The sequence below is a fragment of the Piliocolobus tephrosceles genome, chromosome 12 (assembly GCF_002776525.5).
Source record: "Piliocolobus tephrosceles isolate RC106 chromosome 12, ASM277652v3, whole genome shotgun sequence".
Taxonomy (NCBI): Eukaryota; Metazoa; Chordata; class Mammalia; order Primates; family Cercopithecidae; genus Piliocolobus; species Piliocolobus tephrosceles.
Genome location: NC_045445.1, coordinates 30,743,517 through 30,764,160, shown reverse-complemented (window position 1 = coordinate 30,764,160; position 20,644 = coordinate 30,743,517).

Here is a 20,644-nt window from a genome sequence, read left to right as displayed (position 1 = left end):
AGATTATCAGTCTGGGTTTAAAGAACTCCTGCTTTTTTTTTTTTAGACAAGGTCTGGCTCTATCATCTAGGCTGGAGTGCAGTGGTGTGATCTTGGATCACTGCAACCTCCACCTCCCAGACATAAGCAATCCTCCTACTTTCAGTCGCCCGAACAGCTGGGACACCACACCCAGCTAATTTCTGTATTTTTTGTGGAGACAGCCCAGACTGGTCTCATCAAACTCCTGAGCTAAAGCGATCTGTCCACCTCGAGTTCCCAAAGGGCTGGGATTACAGGCGTGAGCCACTGTGCCCGGCTGAAATCTAGCTATTTTTAAGGGGCATCCCTAAAACACAGGGACTCAAGGAGTTTGAAAGTGAAATGATGGGGCAAATACACCAGCCAAATACTAAGATCAACAAAAATTAAGCTGTTGTAACTTAATTTCTTTTAATTGTCTTTCAATTTCTTCTTGATGTTAAGGTAAAAATCAGATAAAATAGACTTTAAAATAAAAATAAGGCTGGGCGCAGTGGCTCACGCCTGTAATCCCAGCACTTTGGGAGGCCGAGGCAGGTGGATCATGAGGTCAGGAGATCAAGAACATCCTGGCTAACTCGGTGAAACCCCATCTCTACTAAAAATTCAAAAATTTAGCCGGGTGTGTTGGCGGGCGCCTGTAGTCCCAGCTACTCGGGAGGCTGAGGCAGGAGAATGGCGTGAATATGGGAGGCGGAGCTTGCAGTGAGCTGAGATCGCTGCACTCCAGCCTGGGCGACAGAGCGAGACTCCGTCAAAAAAAAAAAAAGAGAGAGAGAAAGAGAGAAAGAAAGAAAGAAGGGAAAGAGAAGAGAGAAAAGAAAGAAAGAAAAAAAGAAGGCTGGGCGCGGTGGCTCACGCCTGTAATCCCAGCACTTTGGGAGGCTGAGGATGGTGGTTCACATGAGGTCAGGAGTTTGAGACAAGCCTGACTAACATTGTGAAACTCCATCTCTACTAAAAATACAAAATTAGCCAGGCATGGTGGTGCATCTCTGTAATCCCAGCTACTTGAAAGGCTGAGGCAGGAGAATCGCTTGAACTCGGGAGGCGGGAGGCGTAGGTTGCAGTGAGCAGAGATGGCAACATTGTTCTCCAGCCTGGGCAACAAGAGTGAGACTCTGTCTCAAAAGTAAAGAAAGTAAAAGAAACATAATTACTATGTTTAAGGAGGGTTACTATGTATTCACAAAAGTTTCAATTGACTGGGAAAATATAACAATCCTAGTCTTGAATGTACTCAATTATAGTTTTGAAACATGTGAAGCAAAAATTAACAGAACTAGGCGAAGAAATTGACAAATTCACCACCACAGACAGGGTCTTTAGTTCATGTCTCTCAGAAATTGACAGATGAAGCAGACAAAATAATCAGTGGTGATGTAGAAAATTTGAACAAATGAATATGCTTGATCTGGTAGCTATACATAGAACACTGTACCTAGCAACTGGAAAATAAACATCCTTTACAAGAACACATGAACAGAAGTAGAGGGAGGGAGTGAAGAAAAGAAAAAAAAGAAGAACAAATAAGCAGGGCCGTGTTCACAGATCAAAGGGACTTCATCAAAGGGGAAAGTGGGGGCCAAACTCCATGCCATGCTCCACTTACCAAACCACATGTTCAAGTGTGGTACTGCATTTAGCTGGAAGATAGAACGTATTTTCCTAATTCATACAAAGGCAATGTGTCATCCTGGTGGTCCAGCACATCAAACGTATATAAAAATTAACCATATACTAGGTTTAAAAAAAAACAAATGTCAGCCAACTGCAATGGCTCACGCCTGTAATCCCAGCACTTTGGGAAGCCGAGGCTAGCAGATCACTTGAGGTCAGGAGTTTGAGACCAGCCTGACCAACATGGTGAAACCCCTTCTTTACCAAAAAAAAAAAAAAAAAAATTAGCCAGGGGTGGTGGCACAAGCCTGTAATCCCAGCTACTCGGGAGGCTGAGGCAGGAGAATCGCTTGAACCTGGGAGGTGGAGGTTGCAGTGAGCTGAGATTGCGCCACTGCACTGCAACCTGGGTGACAGAGTGAGACTCTGTCTCAAAGAAAAAATAAAAATAAAAATAAAAATTTTTAAGAAGTCAACAACTTTCAAAGAATCAATCTTAACCAGTTCACATTTTCTGACCACAATGCAATTAAATTGTAAATCCACAACAAAAAGATAAAGAAAGAAAATTATAAAAAAGACAATGACCATCTTTGGAAATTTAAAAACATATTTTGAAATAAATCTCAGGTCAAAGAAAAAGTCAAAAATTATAAAATACTTAGCACCAAATAATAACAAAAATATTACATATCACAACTAATGGCAGAAATTATGGGTTGCAGCTAAAGTGATGTTTTAAAAAAAAATGCTCTTACACCTTTGTACTGTTAAAGAAAAAAGGCGGCCGGGCGCGGTGGCTCAAGCCTGTAATCCCAGCACTTTGAGAGACCGAGACGGGCGGATCACGAGGTCAGGAGATCCAGACCATCCTGGCTAACACGGTGAAACCCCGTCTCTACTAAAAAAATACAAAAAACTAGCGGGGCGAGGTGGCGGGCGCCTGTAGTCCCAGCTACTCGGGAGGCTGAGGCAGGAGAATGGCGTGAACCTGGGAGGCGGAGCTTGCAGTGAGCTGAGATCCGGCCACTGCACTCCAGCCTGGGCGACAGAGCGAGACTCCGTCTCAAAAAAATAAATAAATAAATAAAATAAAGAAAAAAGGTTGAAAATTCAAAAGCTAAGCATCCAATAACAGAGTAAACAGAGTAAATGAAAATAGAAATAAAGAAACTTTAAAATAGCAAATATTCATAAAATTCCAAAATAAGCAGGGGGTTTTTTGTTTGTTTGTTTGTTTGTTTTTGAGACAGGATCTTGCTCTGTCACCCAGGCTGAAGTGCAGTGGTGCAATCTTGGCTCACTGCAACCTTCGCCTCTTGGGTTCAAACGATTCTTATGCCTCAGCCTCCGGAGTACCTGGGATAGTTTTCTTGTATTTTTAGTAGAGATAGGTTTTTTGCCATGTTGGCCAGGCTGGTCTCTAACTCCTGGCTTCAAGTGATCCACCTGCCTTGGCCTCCCGAAGTGCTGGGATTATAGTATTGAGTCACCATGCCTGGCTAAGAATAAGCAGGTATCTTTTAAAAATTAATGAAAAAGAAAATATCCATTATAAAGGATCAATAAAACCAAAAATTGATTGGTTGAAAAGTCTAATAAAATTGACAATCCTCTGGCAAGACTGATCATAAAAAGGAAGAGAGAAGGTACATATAAACCAGTACTAGGAATTATATCACTAGGTTCATGACAGAAAGCAGATGACATACTTAAAAGGAATAATTAAAGAGAGTTTAATGAAATAACCATGCACAAGGATGTGGGCAGGATTAAGGGAAACCTACAAGAGGTGGTGAAGCACCTCTGGGATAGCAACACTAGAAAACATTAGCACTCCTAAGCCTCAAGGGGCAAGGGGAGGGAGTCGTTTACCAAAAACTAGTGAGAGCTGTAGCAGTAACTGTAAGGAAAGGAACACCCAATGGGAACTGTGGGTTTCTGTAGAGAAATATAGCCACTACCAATTCATATCCCAGCAGGGAGGGAGTCTGGAAAATACCCCAATCTTTCTCTCCTTCACCATCTGATCTCCTGCTGATACCTCCCATGGGCTAAAGGATAGAAGAAGTCACAGTGCAAAAAATGCTGGTGAATGCAGTTTTTATGGGCCAGGGGACAGAGCAGGGTGGAGAAAGGTTAAAAGTGGATCTTGAAAGGGAAAACAGAATTTCCAGTACTGCCCATTCCTTTTGTCCCCTCTACATCCACTCTTGCTTTTTGTCTGGATGAAACACTCTTGTACTCAAAACAGAATGTACAAAGTCCTATCAGCTACTGTATCATTACAGGGTGATGTTGATTCATTCATACTCCCATATGAAATCTAAAATATTAGACACCACCAGTGGTTTTTACATAAAGTAGAAGAGAAAGGAGGAGCTATTAACATAAGCATAATAGCTGCAATCCGTGCTTCTAAAACGGGAAGCAAGCCTTCAGTTGATAATCATATCTCTTTTTTCTACCATTCACTCCATGTTTCCCTTATCCTCTTCCAGCATCTCAGCAGGACAGGATACATTACCAGATGAAGTTCCTGAAACCTTTATCCCCACTGAATCTGGGTCCTTATAATCTTGACTTGATTGAATTACCAGTTTTCATTGACCAATACTATTGAGCAAGAGAATGATGAGAGGAAGCCCACTGAAAGCCCCTGGTTCTAGACACAGTCCTTCTTCTTTCATTGTGTAGTGGTCAAAATAGACCACCCTGCTCAGTACAGTGACTCCTTATTTGCCCCCTGTTCATCATGCTGCTATTCGACGGATTGAGGAGCATAAAATGGCCAGAGAGCAGGGTGTCAGCTTCTCAAATATCCGAATCCTGTCACATTCCCTGGTGGAAGCACTTCTCCTGCACTAGAACTTCCTAACCCACTGAGTCCAAAATGTAGAAATGGAAAGCAAGTATTTTTTCAGTGAGAGGGGTCACTCCTACCTCTACTCCTTGAATCTTGGACCCATACATTATGGCGACAATGGAGAGAATATGACATATTGGCCTATGATGTAAAGCACATAGTAGGTTCAATAGGACAGAATCCCAAACTTGCTGGGTGCTGCCACCCAGTTGGTGTCATTACTGAGCTTTCAGCAGGAAATTTCACCATTCTAAGAAATAAAAATAAAATCCTGGCCGGGTGCGGTGGCTCACGCCTGTAATACCAGCACTTTGGGAGGCCTAGGCTGGTGAATCACCTGAGGTTAGGAGTTAGATTCCAGCCTGATCAACATGGTGAAACCCCATCTCTACAAAAATACAAAAATCAGCTGGGCATGATGGCGGGTGCCTGTAATCTCAGCTACTCAGGCGGCTGAGGCAGGAGAATCACTTGAACCCAGGAGGCAGAGGTTGCAGTGAGCCGAGATCGTGCCATTGCACTCCAGCCTGGGCCACAGAGGGAGACTCTGTCGCAAAAAAAAAAAAAAAAAAAAAAAAAAAAAAAAAAAAAAAAAAAAATTAAAAAAAAAATCCAGTCTGGGCACGGTGGCTCATGAGTGTAATCCCAGCACTTTGGGAGGCTGAGGCTGGTGAATCAAAAGGTCAGGAGTTCGAGACCAGCCTGACCAACATGGAGAAACCCCGTCTCTACTAAAAATACAACAAAATTAGCCAGGCTTGGTGGCAGGCACCTGTAATCTCAGCTACTCGGGAGGCTGAGGCAGGAGAATCACTTGAACCTGGTAGGCAGAGGTTGCAGTGAGCTGAGATTGCACCACTGCACTACAGCCTGGCTGACAGTGTGAGACTCCGTCTCAAAAAATAGAATAGAATAGAATAGAATAGAATAGAATAGAATAGAATTCTATGCCTCCACCAACTGCTGCAACCAACTAAACCACCCCTCTCTAGGCTAAGTGGGCCCCAGAGAAACTTTCAAAACTTAGTTCCCAGCCATAATGGGATAAGAGATAGGACACGCCTCATTTTACCCCCTCTCTCGCTAACTGCCATTAAGCTTTCTCCCCTAATAGTTAAACAGAAACCAGCACTTTTGAAAGATTTGCTCCACCACTGATATCAACCAACCACCTGACACATGATGCTGCCCCTCCCTTTTGTGGTTTGATACAACTGACTAGAATTTCTTCCCGATCAGAGACCGCTGACCGTGGGGTAGTTCTGACTAGTCTGCAGAGGCTGCACACAGAGGAATTTCATGTCCTCTGCTTCACTTTTTGATGTGTAGAGCCTGATTGTAATACATCTAAATGTTAAGTCTCTATCTCAATGTGAACATGGTACTCCTGTTGCCTACATGTTAGCTTACTACACATGCCTGTGCCTCTCCTTCATGAATAATCATAGCTCCTCTTATAACCTGTCGAATGTGTATACTTAGCCAATCTGCTTAGCTTCAATTCCTGTTCCCTTTACTCCTCCCTTGATGTGTCCAGCTAGAGACTTTGCTTCCCAGCGTGCTAGATTGCCAGCCTGCAGGTCGCAACCCCCTTTTGAGAAATAAAACTCTCAGCGGCTGGGCACAGTGACTCACACCTGTAATCCCAGCACTTTGGGAGGCCGAGGTGGGTGGATTACCTGAGGTCAGGAGTTTAAGACCTGCCTGGCCAACATGGTGAAATCCTGTCTCTACTAAAAATACAAAAATTAGCCGGGTGTGGTGGCACGTGCCTGTAATTTCAGCTACTTGGGAGGCTGAGGCAGGAGAATGGCTTGAACCCAGGAGGCAGAGGTTGCAGTGAGCTGAGATCGTGCCACTGTACTCCATCTTGGGCAACAGAGTGAGGCTCCACAAAAACTCTCCTTTCCAAATGTATTAACCTCATCATTTTTCAGTTGATGTGATTCTTCAGTTGACATATCAAGACAGATGTTTTTGCATGATGGGACACAGGATAAGATCAATGAATTCCATGGAGATAAGCTTATCACATTTTCTTTATCCTAAAATAAAATGAGTTCCTTTGTTGGTGGCACTGTTCGGTGGGATGCCATGTTGATGAATAAGGCATTCCATGAGTCCACATAGTGGTGCTGGCAAAAGCACTGCAAGTATGAAAAGCAAATTTGTATTCAGATTATGTATCTATTCCTGTAAAGACATTTTGTGCCTTCTCCCATGATGAAAGGAGTCTAGTGTAACTAACCTCCCACCACATGACTATCTGGTTCCCTGTAGAATGGAATCACACTGATGCCTCAGCCTTTGGTCTCTGCTGATACGCAGATTGCCCATTAAACAGTGACGCTAGAGAGATCAGCTCCAGTGAGAAGAACCTGCTGTCGAGTCCACATATAGGCCCCATTCCAGCTCCCATGACCATTTTATTCAAGGGTCTACTGAGCAAACATTAAGGTAGCTGAAGGAAAAGGTTGGCTAACATCAGCAGAATAGATCATCTCATCCACTTGATTGCTGAGAGTCTCCTCTACAAAGAATGCCCTCTGGGGACAATTGCGAGGAATACAAACACCTTCACACTCTGGCCTACTCTAAGAGGCCCATCCATGTATCTCTCTCCTAAGCCTCCTTATCACCAAATTCTTACCTTGTTCTTTTCACACTCTTCACTAGCCAGCCAACTTGTTAGCTTCTGCCCATCAATCTGCATAGATCAGTATATGAGGACATTTCTCTTTCCTTCAATGTAAACAATCAGATGTCATATTTGGGAAGATTTTCCTATACCTCTGTCTTTAGGGGCCATTCCTGAGTGGGGCTATAAGACAACTGCTGCCCACTTCCAGCAGCTGCAAGCCAACTATGCGAACACATCCATAGACCCACAGACCTACATTTTCTTGCTTTGTTAAATGGTCATAGAGAACTCTCTTTGAGGCTGTATATATGGACTTATGGAGAAGTAGTGGCAAGTACCATGAGAGTCTGAGCCACTTACTCATTCAGTTTAATTCTACCTTCCCACTTTTCTAGGATTCAATATTATATGCAATTTATATTTAACAATGGAATGCTGCCTGCATATGGCCATTTGATGATTGAATGGGTTAGATAACACTCAGTTAATGATGAACAGTTCAAGTCACAAAATCTCTTCGTGTTCCATAATCAGAAATTCAGTCATGGCCAACAATGATGGCTCACACCTGTAATCCCAACACTTTGAGATACCAAGGCAGGACGATCACTTGAGGACAGGAATTTGAGACCATCCTGGGCAAGATAGTGAGACTCTGTCTCTACAAAAAAAAATAAAAATTATCTGGGCATGGTGGTGCACACTTGTAGTTCTAGCTACTCGGCAGGCTGTGGTGGAAGGATCCCTTGAGCCCAAGAGTTCAAGGCTGCAGTGAGCTATAATTTTATCACTGCTTTCCAGCCTGGGCAACAGAACAATACCCTGTAAGAAAGAAAGAAAGAAAGAAAGAAAGAAAGAAAGAAAGAAAGAAAGAAAGAAAGGGAAAGGAAAGGAAAGGAAAGGAAAGGAAAGGAAAGGAAAGGAAAGGAAAGGAAAGGAAAGGAAAGGAAAGGAAAGGAAAAAGGGCCTAGTAGCAAACCAGGTGCTGCCTTTCAAATGGAGAATAATTGTCAAGCAAGGAAAGTATAGTCTTGGCCAGGTGTGGTGGCTCATACCTGCAATCCCAGCAGTTTAGGTGGCTGAGGCAGGCAGATCGCTTGAGCTCAGGAGTTCGACACCAGCCTGTGCAACATGGTTAAACCGCATGTCTACAAAAAATACAAAAAGTAGCCAGGGGAAGTGGTGTGCACCTGTAGGCCCAGCCACCCTGGAGGCTGAGGCGGGAGAATCACTTGAGCCTGGGAAGTGGAAGTTGCAGTGAGCCAAGATTGTACCACTGCACTCCAGCCTGAGCAACAAAGCCCGACCCTGTTTCAAAATTAAAAAGGGGAAATATAGCCTTACTTCAATCCCCTAAGATTCTGTGCTGTGAGAATTTTATTGGGCTTCATAGAACATCTCTGCCACACTCCTCCAAAACCATTCAGTCTGCTGAGTCATAAGGCCCAAGCAACAGGGCAGCCTAGATTTGCTGCAGAACCTTTTCTTACTTCAAATCCCACTCAAAACTGGCAGCCTTACAGGTTACTCAGTAAATAGGCCAGAACAGCATGCCCAAATACGGTATACATTGCCACCTAAATCTAAAGAGGCCCACAGAGGATTGGTTTCTTTCTTTGTAGTGGGTGATGCAAGGAAAAACAATTTGTCTTTTATTTTAGAGGAGATATCCTGACATGCTCCAGACCACTGGACCCCTAGAAATGTCATCTATTTAGCGAAAATCAGAACTTTCACAGTACTCGTCTCCTAGCCTGTGACCACAAGTCAATTAGGGTGCTTGATTGTTGCTGCTCATAGGCATTGTTATCATTATGTCATCAATGTAATGGACCAGCATTATGTCTGTGGGATGAAAAGACAGCGGTTCCCTTTGAAATAGAGTGTGACAGAAAACAACATAGTTTAAGATAGCCCTGAGGTAAGAGAATGAGGATAAACTGTTCCTGATGATCTTTGCTGATAACATTTGCTAGGGAATTAGGTGCCACAGGCGATATTCATTTGCTCCAGTAAATAGGAACCACAGCCGTGACTGGCGTCATTACCTGACTAACAGTAGCTCACAATCGTTTTCCAAAACCTATATGGCATTTTCCATAGGCCAAACGGGTCAGTTAAACACGGGTAAGTAGTTGGAATCTTCACATTTCCATTTTTCAAGTCCTTGGTTTTGGTTCCAATCTCTTCCATTGTGTCAGGGCTTTGGTATTGCTTTAGTGGTAGGGGTGAGAGGAGGAGGTACAGTTAAAATGGTTACTATTTGCTACTTCCCTATAATAAGAGCTTTCCCTCTGTGGATATATGGGTCAGAAAAACAATGTGTGGTGATTCTGCAAAGATGGATGCAAGTTCCCACTGAAATGGACTCACACCAAGACTTTATTTAGCACCTGACTCAATAAATCCCCACTCTGGTGGTGGATGACAGTGGCAAACTATGTCTATAATTTTCAACAAGTTCTGGGTATTTCCTTTTTCTTGGTCATAGTCCTCTAGTAAATGGCCACAGGTCCCAGTCTGATGGAGATTTAGAAGATTTGCAATATATATCTGTGATAGCATCACAGCAGAGTCCTTTCTCAGAGAGATCCAGCCTCCCTCTTAATCAATGGGCTCCAGATCTGTGAACTGGCTTAGTAGATCTGGGAACAGAGTAAGAGTCAAGGAGTCTGCAAAGTTTCTGCCTATTAGACCTAGAATTTTTCTGCTTCTGAAAGTCGTATCTATTTTATTCCAAAGGAATTCCATAAATAATCAACCACTGCAACAGATGGAGGCAAAAACACTCTATTGTCATCCTATCCCTGCACTTTATTATGTTACTTGCACCCACCTTAGTTCTCAAAGTTAAGTACCATCACATGCACTGTACCCTTTTGGACCCTATTGTTCCCACTGAAGCTTCTCCCACCATCATCCCTGGCCTACAAAGGATATTCTATGGAGCTTTTCAATAATACTAATGCTCATTTCATCAGTGTATTTCTTGATGCCTTATTGAAGACAGTGCCCTCCCAGTAGGGTGACCAACTTGTCCAAATTTTCCTGGGACTGTACTGCTTTTAAACTGAACACGTCACAACCTAGGAAACCTGTAAGTCCTAGGCAAATCAAGAGAGTAGGTTACCCCATCACCCAGTTCTTCTGAGAATATAGTTGGAAGTAGGCACTGAGCAGGTGGCATATAATAATCCCACTTTAACATTCCCTTCCCCTTGGGCATTTGAGCATCTGGGCTACACTAAGATCTTTTTGTGGTTTTGTGTGTGTGTGTGTGTGTGTGTGTGTTTTCTGTCACCCAGGCTGGAATGCAGTGGCATGATCTCCACTCACTGCAACCTCCACCTCCTGCGTTTAAGCAACTCTCCTACCTCAGCCTCCCAAGTGGCTGGGATTACAGGCGTCCACCACCTCACCTGGCTAATTTTTGTATTTTTACTAGAGACAGGGTTTCACCATGTTGGCCATCCTGGTCTTGAACTCCTGACCTCAGGTGAACCACCCACCTCAGCCTCCCAAAGTGCTGGGATTACAGGCGTGAGCCACCGTGCCTGGCCATAAAAGGTTTTTATGCAGGGGAAGCCTGGTACCTTTAGACAAGGAATATAGGGCTGCTTCTACAGGCAAGGAAGGGGTGTTGGGGGTTAAATTTTTCTCGACTTCATCTGTTTATGCCCAAATAATTCCATCCAATGTGTTAGGGTCCTATTCCTTCTCCAGAAGTGCCTTTAATTTAGCCTGAGTCCTGGCAAGCCTGTACCTTTAATGGATGCCGCACATCTGCAACATTTATAATCAGTCCCGGCTGGGTGCGGTGGCTCACCCCTGTGATTCCGGCACTTTGGGAGGCCCAGGCGGGTGGATCACCCGAGGTCAGGAGTTCAAGACCAGCCTGGCTAACATGGTGAAATCCCATTTCTACTAACAAAAAAAAATACAAAAAAAATTGCTAGGCATGATGGTGCACACCTGTAATCTCAGCTACTCAGGAGGCTGAGGAAGGAGAATCACTTGTGGTGCCATTGCACTCCAGCTTGGGCAACAAGAGCGAAACTCCATCTCAAAAAAATAAAAAAATTATAATCAGTCCCTGAGCGTGATCTTCAGGCATATCTGTCCTGCAGCTCCAGGAAAATTAAGACTACTTTAATGCTGGCATTGTGGCTCTTTGATTTTCCACTGGGGTATGAGGTGTGCATTCAAGTCTTTCAATTTGTCCTCTTTTCAATGTAAGTTCTTTATGGTCATCAGAAACAGCCTTAGCCACGTTAGCAATCACCATTGTCACCATAGGGACTAAGTGCTCTAGCCATTTCATTTTGCAAAGCTTTGTCCTACAATTGCATCCCATTTGAAGCCACCATGGGTGATAATTTAAGTAATCACCATTCAATTCATGCCACACATTAAAAATGTCCCATTTCCCCTAGCAAAGAAGTCATCAAGCAGATAGCATTCTTTAGGAAGAAGAAGCAGAAATTAGGAGTGCAGGGAGTTTACTGGAAAGTGAAACTCATGAAGGAAAAGAGGATCAGTAATGAGAGGTCTAGACACTCAAAAAAATTAAACCTAAACACAGGATTTCAACGTTCTTTTTCTGTTTGTTTGTTTGTTTGTTTGTTTGTTTGTTTGTTTGTTTGAGACAGGGTCTCGCTCTGTTGCTCAGGCTGGAGTGCAGTGCTGTGATCATGGCTCACTGCAGCCTCAACCTCCTGGGCTCAAGCAATCCTCCCTCCTCAACCTCCTGAGTAGCTGGTACTACAATGCATGTCACAGCACCCGGCTAACTTTTTTATTCAGTCAGTGGTTCTCAAAGTTTAGTGTGCATCAGAATCCCTTAGAAAGCTTCTTAAAACAGATCGCTGAGCCCTACTCACAGGGTTTCTAATTCAGTAGGTCCAGGGTGGGGCTTGAAATGTGCATTTCTAACAGGTACCCAGGGGATACCCCTGCTGTTGGTCTAGAGACAATATTTTGAGAACTGCTGCCCTAAACATTAGAAGTGGTTCTTAAAAGCCTGGGCGTGGTGGCTCATGCCTGTGATCCCAGCACTTTGGGAGGCCAAGGCAGGTGGATCACCTAAGGTCAAGAGTTCGAGACCAGCCTGACCAACATGGTGAAATCCCATCTCTACTAATAATACAAAACATTAGCTGGGCATGGTGGCAGACACCTGTAATCCCAGCTACTTGGGAGGCTGAGGCAGGAGAATCGCTTGAACCCAGAAGGCAGAGGTTGCAGTAAGCCGAGATCGCACCACTGCACTCCAGCCTGGGTAACAAGCATGAAACTCTATCTCAAAAAAAAAAAAAAAAAAGTGGTTCTTAAAGTGAGATACTCCAGCAACCTACATCCGAATCACCAAGAACCCTGGCCTCCTGAGGTGTCAGTTTTAAAGGAGAAGCGATACAATAAGCAATTAAACTAATAGAAAGAAAATGTCATAAAAATAAAGTGGAGCAAGGAGATGAAGAGTGATAGGGAATGCTATTTTAGATAGAGTGGTCAAATCAGGCATCTCTAAGAAGAAAACATTGGACAGAGACCTTAGTAAACAAAGAGCAAGCTATTAATTATAATTCATGTCAATATGTTACTATGTGAGGGAAGAATATTACAGGCAGAAAGAAAAATCAGTGCAAAACCCATGAGACAGGAATATGTTTGGTATGTGTTCCTGGAATAACTCAAGGCCAAGAATTTGATTCTTTGTTCTTTCTGGTTCTTTGTGTTTTTTTCTCCCTTGGGCAATAAGCTTCAGTTTATTCTCTATCTCATAAATAGGGTCATACAATACATGCTGTTCTGCAACTTGTATTTTCCGTTAATGATAAATCATGAACATCCTTCCATGTCACTACATTTAAGATCTGCCTCATGGCTTATAACGATTGCATAGTATTTCATAATATAAATGCTCTAGGGATTTATTCGGGGAAAGAAAATCAATTATTTCTTTTTTTTTTTTTTTTTAAGGTGGAGTCTCGCTCTGTCTCCCAGGCTGGAGTGCACTGGCCGGAGCTCAGCTCACTGAAAGCTCCGCCTCCCGGATTTACGCCATTTTCAGCTGACTGAAAGCTCCGCCTCCCGGATTTACGCCATTTTCCTGCCTCAGCCCCCCAGTAGCTGGGACTACAGGCGCCCGCCACCTCGCCCGGCTAGTTTTTGTATTTTTAGTAGAGACGAGGTTTCACCGTGTTAGCCAGGATGGTCTCGATCTCCTGACCTCGTGATCCGCCCGTCTCGGCCTCCCAGAGTGCTGGGATTACAGGCTTGAGCCACCGCGCCCGGCCTTTTTTTTTGAGACAGAGTTTCACTCTTGTTGCCCAGGCTGGAGTGCAATGGCACGATCTCGGCTCACTGCAACCTCTGCCTCCCAGGTTCCAGTGATTCTCCTGACTCAGCCACCCGAGTAGCTGGGATTACAGGCACATGCCGCTATGCCCAACTAATTTTGCTCAACTATAACTAATACATATATATATATAAATGAAATAGGGTCACACTACGGCCAAGCTAGTTTCAAACTCCTGGTCTCAATCAATCCTCCGGCCTCAGCCTCCCAAAGTTCTGAGATTCACAGGTGTGAGACACTGCACCTGGCCTCAATTATTTCTTTAATCAGTTTCCCATAGATGAATAAATTGTTTCCAGGTCTTAGCTATGACCTCAAAAATGCTGTAGCAGGCTGGGCGCAGTGGCTCACATCTGTAATCCCAGCACTTTGGGAGGCCGAGGTGGGGGGATTACTTGAGGTCAGGAGTTTGTTACCATCCTGGCCAGCATGGTGAAACCCTGTCCCTACTAAAAATACAAAAACTAGCCAGGTGTGGTGGCATGCGCCTGTAATCCCAGCTACTTGGGAGGCTGAGGCAAGATAATTGCTTGAACCCAGGAGGTGGAGGTTGCAGTGAGCCAAGATCACGCCACTGCACTCCAGCCTGGGTGACAGAGTGAGACTCCATCTCAAAAAAAAAAAAAAAGAAAGAAAGAAAGAAAGAAAAGAAAAAGAAAAGACAGAAATGCTGTAACAAGCATGTGTATATGTGTGTGTATGTACTTGTTCATGCATTCCTTTATGCATTATAAGTTTATTGAGCCGCTATTATGTGTTTGGTGCTGTATTATGTGCTGAAAATACAATGACTAACAAAACAGACATGATTCTTGCTCTTATGGAACATATAATCTACTGGGGAGAGTATCATACCATTAGTACATAGTAAAAAACTGCCTAAAGTTCTAGCAAGGTATGGGAGACACTGTTGTTCAGTGACCCAATTCTCACTCCCAGTCCCATTTTCCCCAGCCTCCTCCCAGCTAGAATACTGGCTAATGAGACACAGCGGGTTGTGGTAGGCAATATAATGGCCCCCAAAAGATGTACATGTCCTAGTCTCCAGAACCTGTGAATATGTTAGGTTACATGGCAAAGGAGAATTATGAAGTAAGTTTGCAAATCAGGTGACCTTTAAATAGGAAGATCAGCTGGAATTATTCAGGTGGGTCCAAAATAATCACAAGGGTCCTTAAATGTGGAAGACAGCTGGCAGCAGAAGAGTCAGAGAAGGAGATGTGATGATGAAAACAGAGGTCAAAGTGATGTAGGCTGGGCACAGTGGCTCACACCTGTAATCCCAGCACTGTGGGAGGCCAAGGCAGGAGGATCACCTGAGGTCAGGATTTTGGGACCAGCCTGGCCAACATGGTGAAACCCTATCTCTAGCAAAAATACAAAAACTATCTGGTCGTGGTAGTGGGCACCTATAATCCTAGCTACTTGGGAGGCTGGGGCAGGAGAATCGCTTGAACCCGGGAGGTGGAGCTTGCAGTGAGCTGAGATCTTGTCATTGCATTCCAGCCAGGATGACAGAGCAAGACTCCATCTTAAAAAAAAAAAAAAGTCAAAAGTGATGTGATTGTGATTGCTGTTGCTGGCTGTGAAGGTGAAAGGGCGCTACCTGTCAAGGGATATGGGCACCCTTGAGAAGTCAGCAAAGAAAAGGAAACCAATACACCCCTAGAACCTCCAGAAGGCACACAGGCCTGCAGACACTATGATTTTAGCCCAGAGAGAGCCATTTCAGACTTCCAACATCCAGAACTGTGAGATATTAAACTTGTGTTCTTATGGCCAGGCTTGGTGGCTCACATGTGTAATCCCAGCACTTTGGGAGGCCAAGGCGGGCAGATCATCTGAGGTCAGGAGGGTGAGACCAGCCTGACCAACATGGAGAAACCCTGTCTCTACTAAAAATACAAAATTTAGCCGGGCGTAGTGGCGCATGCCTGTAATCCCAGCTACTCGGAAGGCTGAGGCAGAAGAATCGCTTGAACTCGGGAGGCCGAGGTTGCAGTGAGCTGAGATCGCGCCATTGCATGCCAGCCTGGGAAACAAGAGTGAAACGCCGTCTCAAATAAATAAAATAGAATAAACTAACTAACTAACTAACTAACTAACTAACTAACTAACTAACTAACTTGTGTTCTTTTAAGCCACTAAGTCTATGGTAGTTTGTTATAGCAGTCATGGGAAACAAATGCAGGGGTTCTTTCGGAAAACTTTTGCTTTCCTGATAACAGGCACCATCTCTCCCTCTTCTTTCTTATTTTTGTCTTCAATGTGGAGCTGTAAAAGTCATCTAGTGACATTGAGGAAAAGGCCAAAAGAACGGTAAAGCCATCAGCCCTAACATTGTTGAGCTGCTGAACAACTGCTAGCAGCTCCTGATCTCTAGCTTTCCAGTTCTGTGAGAAAATAAACCCAGAAATCCACTTTTTAAAGCCATTGTAGGTAGATATTCTGTTACAGACAAAAACACCTCTGAGTGATAAGAAGGTAAAAGTATGAGGCTATGAGAGAATATAAGAAACTTGGACTGGTGGTTATGAATAATGTGGGTAGTAGAGTTTTTCAATTTTTATTTCTTCTTCTTGTTCTATTGACTGATTGACTGACTGCTGCTCCACATCCAATCCCTCTCCCTATTTGGGGAAGAATTCCCCAGTATGTGCAGCTTTGTAGTACTGAAACTCCTACTTCAAAATCTAAACGAGAAAATCTTCCATCTAGTTGTTCCATGGCAACCAGTGTACAGGCACAAGTTCACCTCACACAGAAAAAGGGAACAAGGCTATTTAAAAACAAATTTAATAATTCTGGCCAGGTGCGGTGGCTCATGCCTGTAATCCCTCACTGTGGGAGACTGAGGCAGGCAGATCACCTGAGGTCAGGAGTTGGAGACCAGCCTGACCAACGTGGCGAAACTTTATCTCTGCTAAAAGTACAAAAACCGGCCAAGCATGGTGAAGGGCGCCTGGAGTCCCAGCTACTGGGGAGGCTGAGGCAGGAGAATCCCTTGAACCCAGGAGGTAGAGGTTGCAGTGAACCCAGATCGTGCCACTGCACTCCAGCCTGGCCAACAGAGCAAGACTCTGTCTCAAAAACAAAACAAAACAAAAAAACCTTAATAATTCCTCCTCACCATCCCCCCTCATAACAGACTCTGGATGTTTCTCCCAATATCCTCTAGGCACTCAATGTTTCTGCATGGGCCACTATTTTCTTACTGCAAGCACCTGTGACTCTCTGCCTAAGGGTTTGCTGACCACAGGAGTGTGCTTAGCCAGTATACAAGGCAGGCCAGAAGTGCCAGGGAGTTAAGGCCCTTGGGAGAAACCCTCAATCAATGATGGACACAAATGAAGGGAAAATGCCCCCAGCTTCCTTGTTCCCTGGGCAGAAAACTCGATGCATGTCCTATTTACCCTTCCTGAGGTCCCAGTGTAATTGAGTCCCAGTTGCCCCAGTGTAATTTGTTCATTAGCAGACCATGTGTTGTGTTTTGTTTTGTTTCGTTTTGAGACGGAGTCTCACTCTGTTGCTCAGGCTGGAGTGCAGTGGCATGATCTTGGCTCACTGCAACCTCCACTTCCCAGGTTCAAGTGATTCTCCTGCCTCAGCCTCCCAAGTAGCTGGGATTACAGGTGCCCGCCACCATGCCCAGCTGATTTTGGTATTTTTAGTAGAAACGGGATTTCACCATGTTGGCCAGGCTGGTCTCGAACTCCTGACCTCAGGTGACCTGCCCACCTCGGCCTCCCAAAGTGCTGGGATTACATGAGTGAGTCATTGTGTATGGCTTTTTTTTTCTTTTCTTTTCTTTTCTTGGCAGACCATGTATTGTTTTCCATTTCTTCCCTATCTCAATTCCTTCCATTGCTTCCTGGGATTACCTCCCAAGTAAACCACTTGCTCTCAAACATTTACCTCAGGGCCTGTTTCGCCCAAAGTAAGACTTTTGGTACCAGAAGCGGTCATTTAAAATAGACCCTCAGAATGGAATTCTGGAATTGGATCACTTGTAGAATGTATGAAAACAAGAACCTCAATACTGATGGTAAGCAGATTGTTGGTAATCCCCAGCATGCTGTCGTCTCACAATTGCTGAGATTGGTATAGGGTACAAGTGAAAAGAAGTTTATGCAATAATTCTAGCACTTGAAAAGTGGAAATTTTAAGAATCGTGGAGTTAGTTTCCTGTTGTTAATGGCCATAGAAACCCTAAAGGAAGAAAATGATAAGTTTGTTCAGCCAACATTTTTTTGTTGCTGTTTTGAGATGAAGTTTCGCTCTTGTTGCCCAGGCTGGAGTGCAATGGCACCATCTCAACTTACCACAACCTCTGCCTCCCGGGTTCAAGCAATTCTCCTGCCTCAGCCTCCCAAGTAGCTGGGATTACAGGTGCGCACCACCACGCCTGGCTAGTTTTTGTATTTTTAGTAGAGACAGGGTTTCGCCATGTTGGCCAGGCTGGTCTTGAACTCCTGACCTCAGCCGATCCACCCGCCTCGGCCTCCCATAGTGCTAGGATTACAGGCATGAGCCACCACGCCCGGCCATGGTCAGCCAGCTATTAACTCAAGGAATAGTGTGGGCCAGGCTTGGTGGCTTACCTGTAATTCTAACACTTTGGAAGGCCAGCGTGGTATGGTCACTTGAGCCCAGGAGTTTGAGACCTGCCTGGGCAGGTCTCAAAACATAGTGAGACTCTGTTTTCCCAAATAATTTTTAAAAAATAGCTAGGCATGGTGGTGCATGCCTGTGGTCCTAGCTACTCACAAGGCTGAGGTAAGATTGCTTGAGCCTGGGAGGTCAAGGCTGCAGTGAGCTGTGATCATGCCACTGCGCTCCATCCCAGATGACAGAGCAAGACCTTTTCTCAAAAAAAACACATTTTTTTTAAAGAATGATGTGAAAGCAAAAGGCCTTCATAAGACATTGTATCTTTTTTTTATCTCTTCCAGAAAAGAAGTCTATTCTAATAGACCCCAGGTTCGACTGTGAGAATGATACACTTACACAGAAGAATGATGCTTGTCTTCCACAAGATCTGCCCCCACCTCAGCACATTTCTTCTATAGACAAATAACAAGGGATGATTCTTAGCATAGCCCAAGAAGAGAAACAGTGTTTCTACTATGGGAGAAAAGAGATTATTCACTGAAGAGTTGTCAGTCTTGGAAAATTTCTATTTGCAGGAATCAGGAGAATAAACTGGGAATAGATCTTGAGGGTGCTGGACCAGGAAGGGATATAAAGCTGGATATGGGAGAATTTATAGTTATTGGAACACTCTCTCATGACTCAGGATTTAGCATCCTGGCAAGGGCATCTGGAGCCAGTCCTAGTACGCTGCTGGAATGGCTCCTTGAAACTTGGAGAAAACAATGCCTCTATAGTAAATGAAGGGGAGTTGTTGGAACTGCCTTGACTTGAGAGAAGGGTCAAAAGGCCAGAAAGGTAGGCAAATTAGCACAGCTTGCTTATGTAAAACCAGAAAATACATCAGTGGACAATGTCTCCTGAGAGGGCCCAGAGGACACTTGTTTTGTTAAGGCAATAAGGAATGTGCTACTAGCAATATTGAAAAACTCCATGGCGGCTGTCTTCTATGGGTCAGGGTGCATGATAGGAGAGATTACTATGTAATTAGGCTCCTTGGTGTCTGTCAATGAAGATAATAGGATTCGGAAAGAGCAGAGGCCAGGTAGTAGCAGTTAACTGTCAGAGTCAAGGTGAATGTAATAACCATAATGGACAGCAAGTCTGGAATGGCAAAGATGGAACTATGACCTGCAGGAGTCTGCAGAGATGGTTAATAAACTGACATTCCCAGGAACAAGATAGATGAGAAGCTATATCAATTTGCTAAGGCTGCCATAACAAAATACCACAGACAGGTGGCTTAAACAATAGAAATGTATTTTCTCAAGTTCTGGAGGCCAGGAGTCCAATTCAAGGTGGGGACAGTTGGTTTCTTCTGAAGCTTTTCTCATTGACTTGCAGATGGTCTCCTTCTCACTGTCCTAATATAGTTGCCCCATGGGCTCTGTATTGTCTGTGTCCTAATCTCTTACCTCTAAGGACACCAGTCATATTGGATTAGGGCCCACCTATAAGATCTCTTTTTACCTCAATTGCCTCTTTAAAAGCTCTGTGTCCAAATGCAGTCACATTCTGGGGAAATGAGGATTAGAATTTCAACATATGATATTGAGGGGGACACAATTCAGCCCATAATAGAAGCCAACAAGAGTACTGCTTATAAAATAAAATTAACAATCAGCCAGGACCAGGCGTGGTGGCTCATGCCTGTAATCCCAGCATTTTGGGAGGCTGAGACAGGCAAATTGCTTGAGGCCAGGAGTTTGAGACCAGCCTGATCAACATGGTGGAACCCTGCCTCTACTAAAAATACAAAATTAGTCAAGCATAGTGGCATGATCCTGTAGTGCCAGCTACCGAGGAGGCTGAGGCAGGAGAATTGTTTGAACCCAGGAGGCAGAGGTTCCAGTGAGCCAAGATTGCACCACTGCACTGCAGCCTGGGCAACAGAGTGAGACACTGTCTCAAAAAACAAAAAATTCACAGACAAGAATCAGGCGCAACTCCCCTACTATAAGTTCCCAATAGTTAAACAGGGTTGGATTGCTATAGAAGACCCAGGAGACCCAGCATGAGGGTGCTTACAAATGTACAGTTTATTGGAGGACAATGATACAACATAGCAGGAAAGTAAGACTATGCATCTGATATGGTTTGGCTGTATCCCCACCCAAATCTCATCTTTAATTTCCACATGAGAAGGAAAGGTCAAGACCCCAGAATAGTAGATCCACCTACAGCTTGCACCATGCGCCTGGAAAAGCCACAGACACTCAGCCAGCCCATGAAAGCAACTTGGAGTGGGGCCATACCCTGCAAAGCCACAGGGGTGGAGCTGCCCAAGACCATGGGAACCCACCTCTTGCATCAGTGTGATATGGATGTGAGCCATGGAATAAAGGGAGATCATTTTGGACCTTTAAGATTTGACTGCCCCACAGGATTTCAGACTTGCATGGGGCCTGTAGCCCCTTTGTTTTGGCCAATTTCTCCCATTTGGAATGGCTGTATTTACCCAATGTCTGTACCCCCATTGTATCTAGGA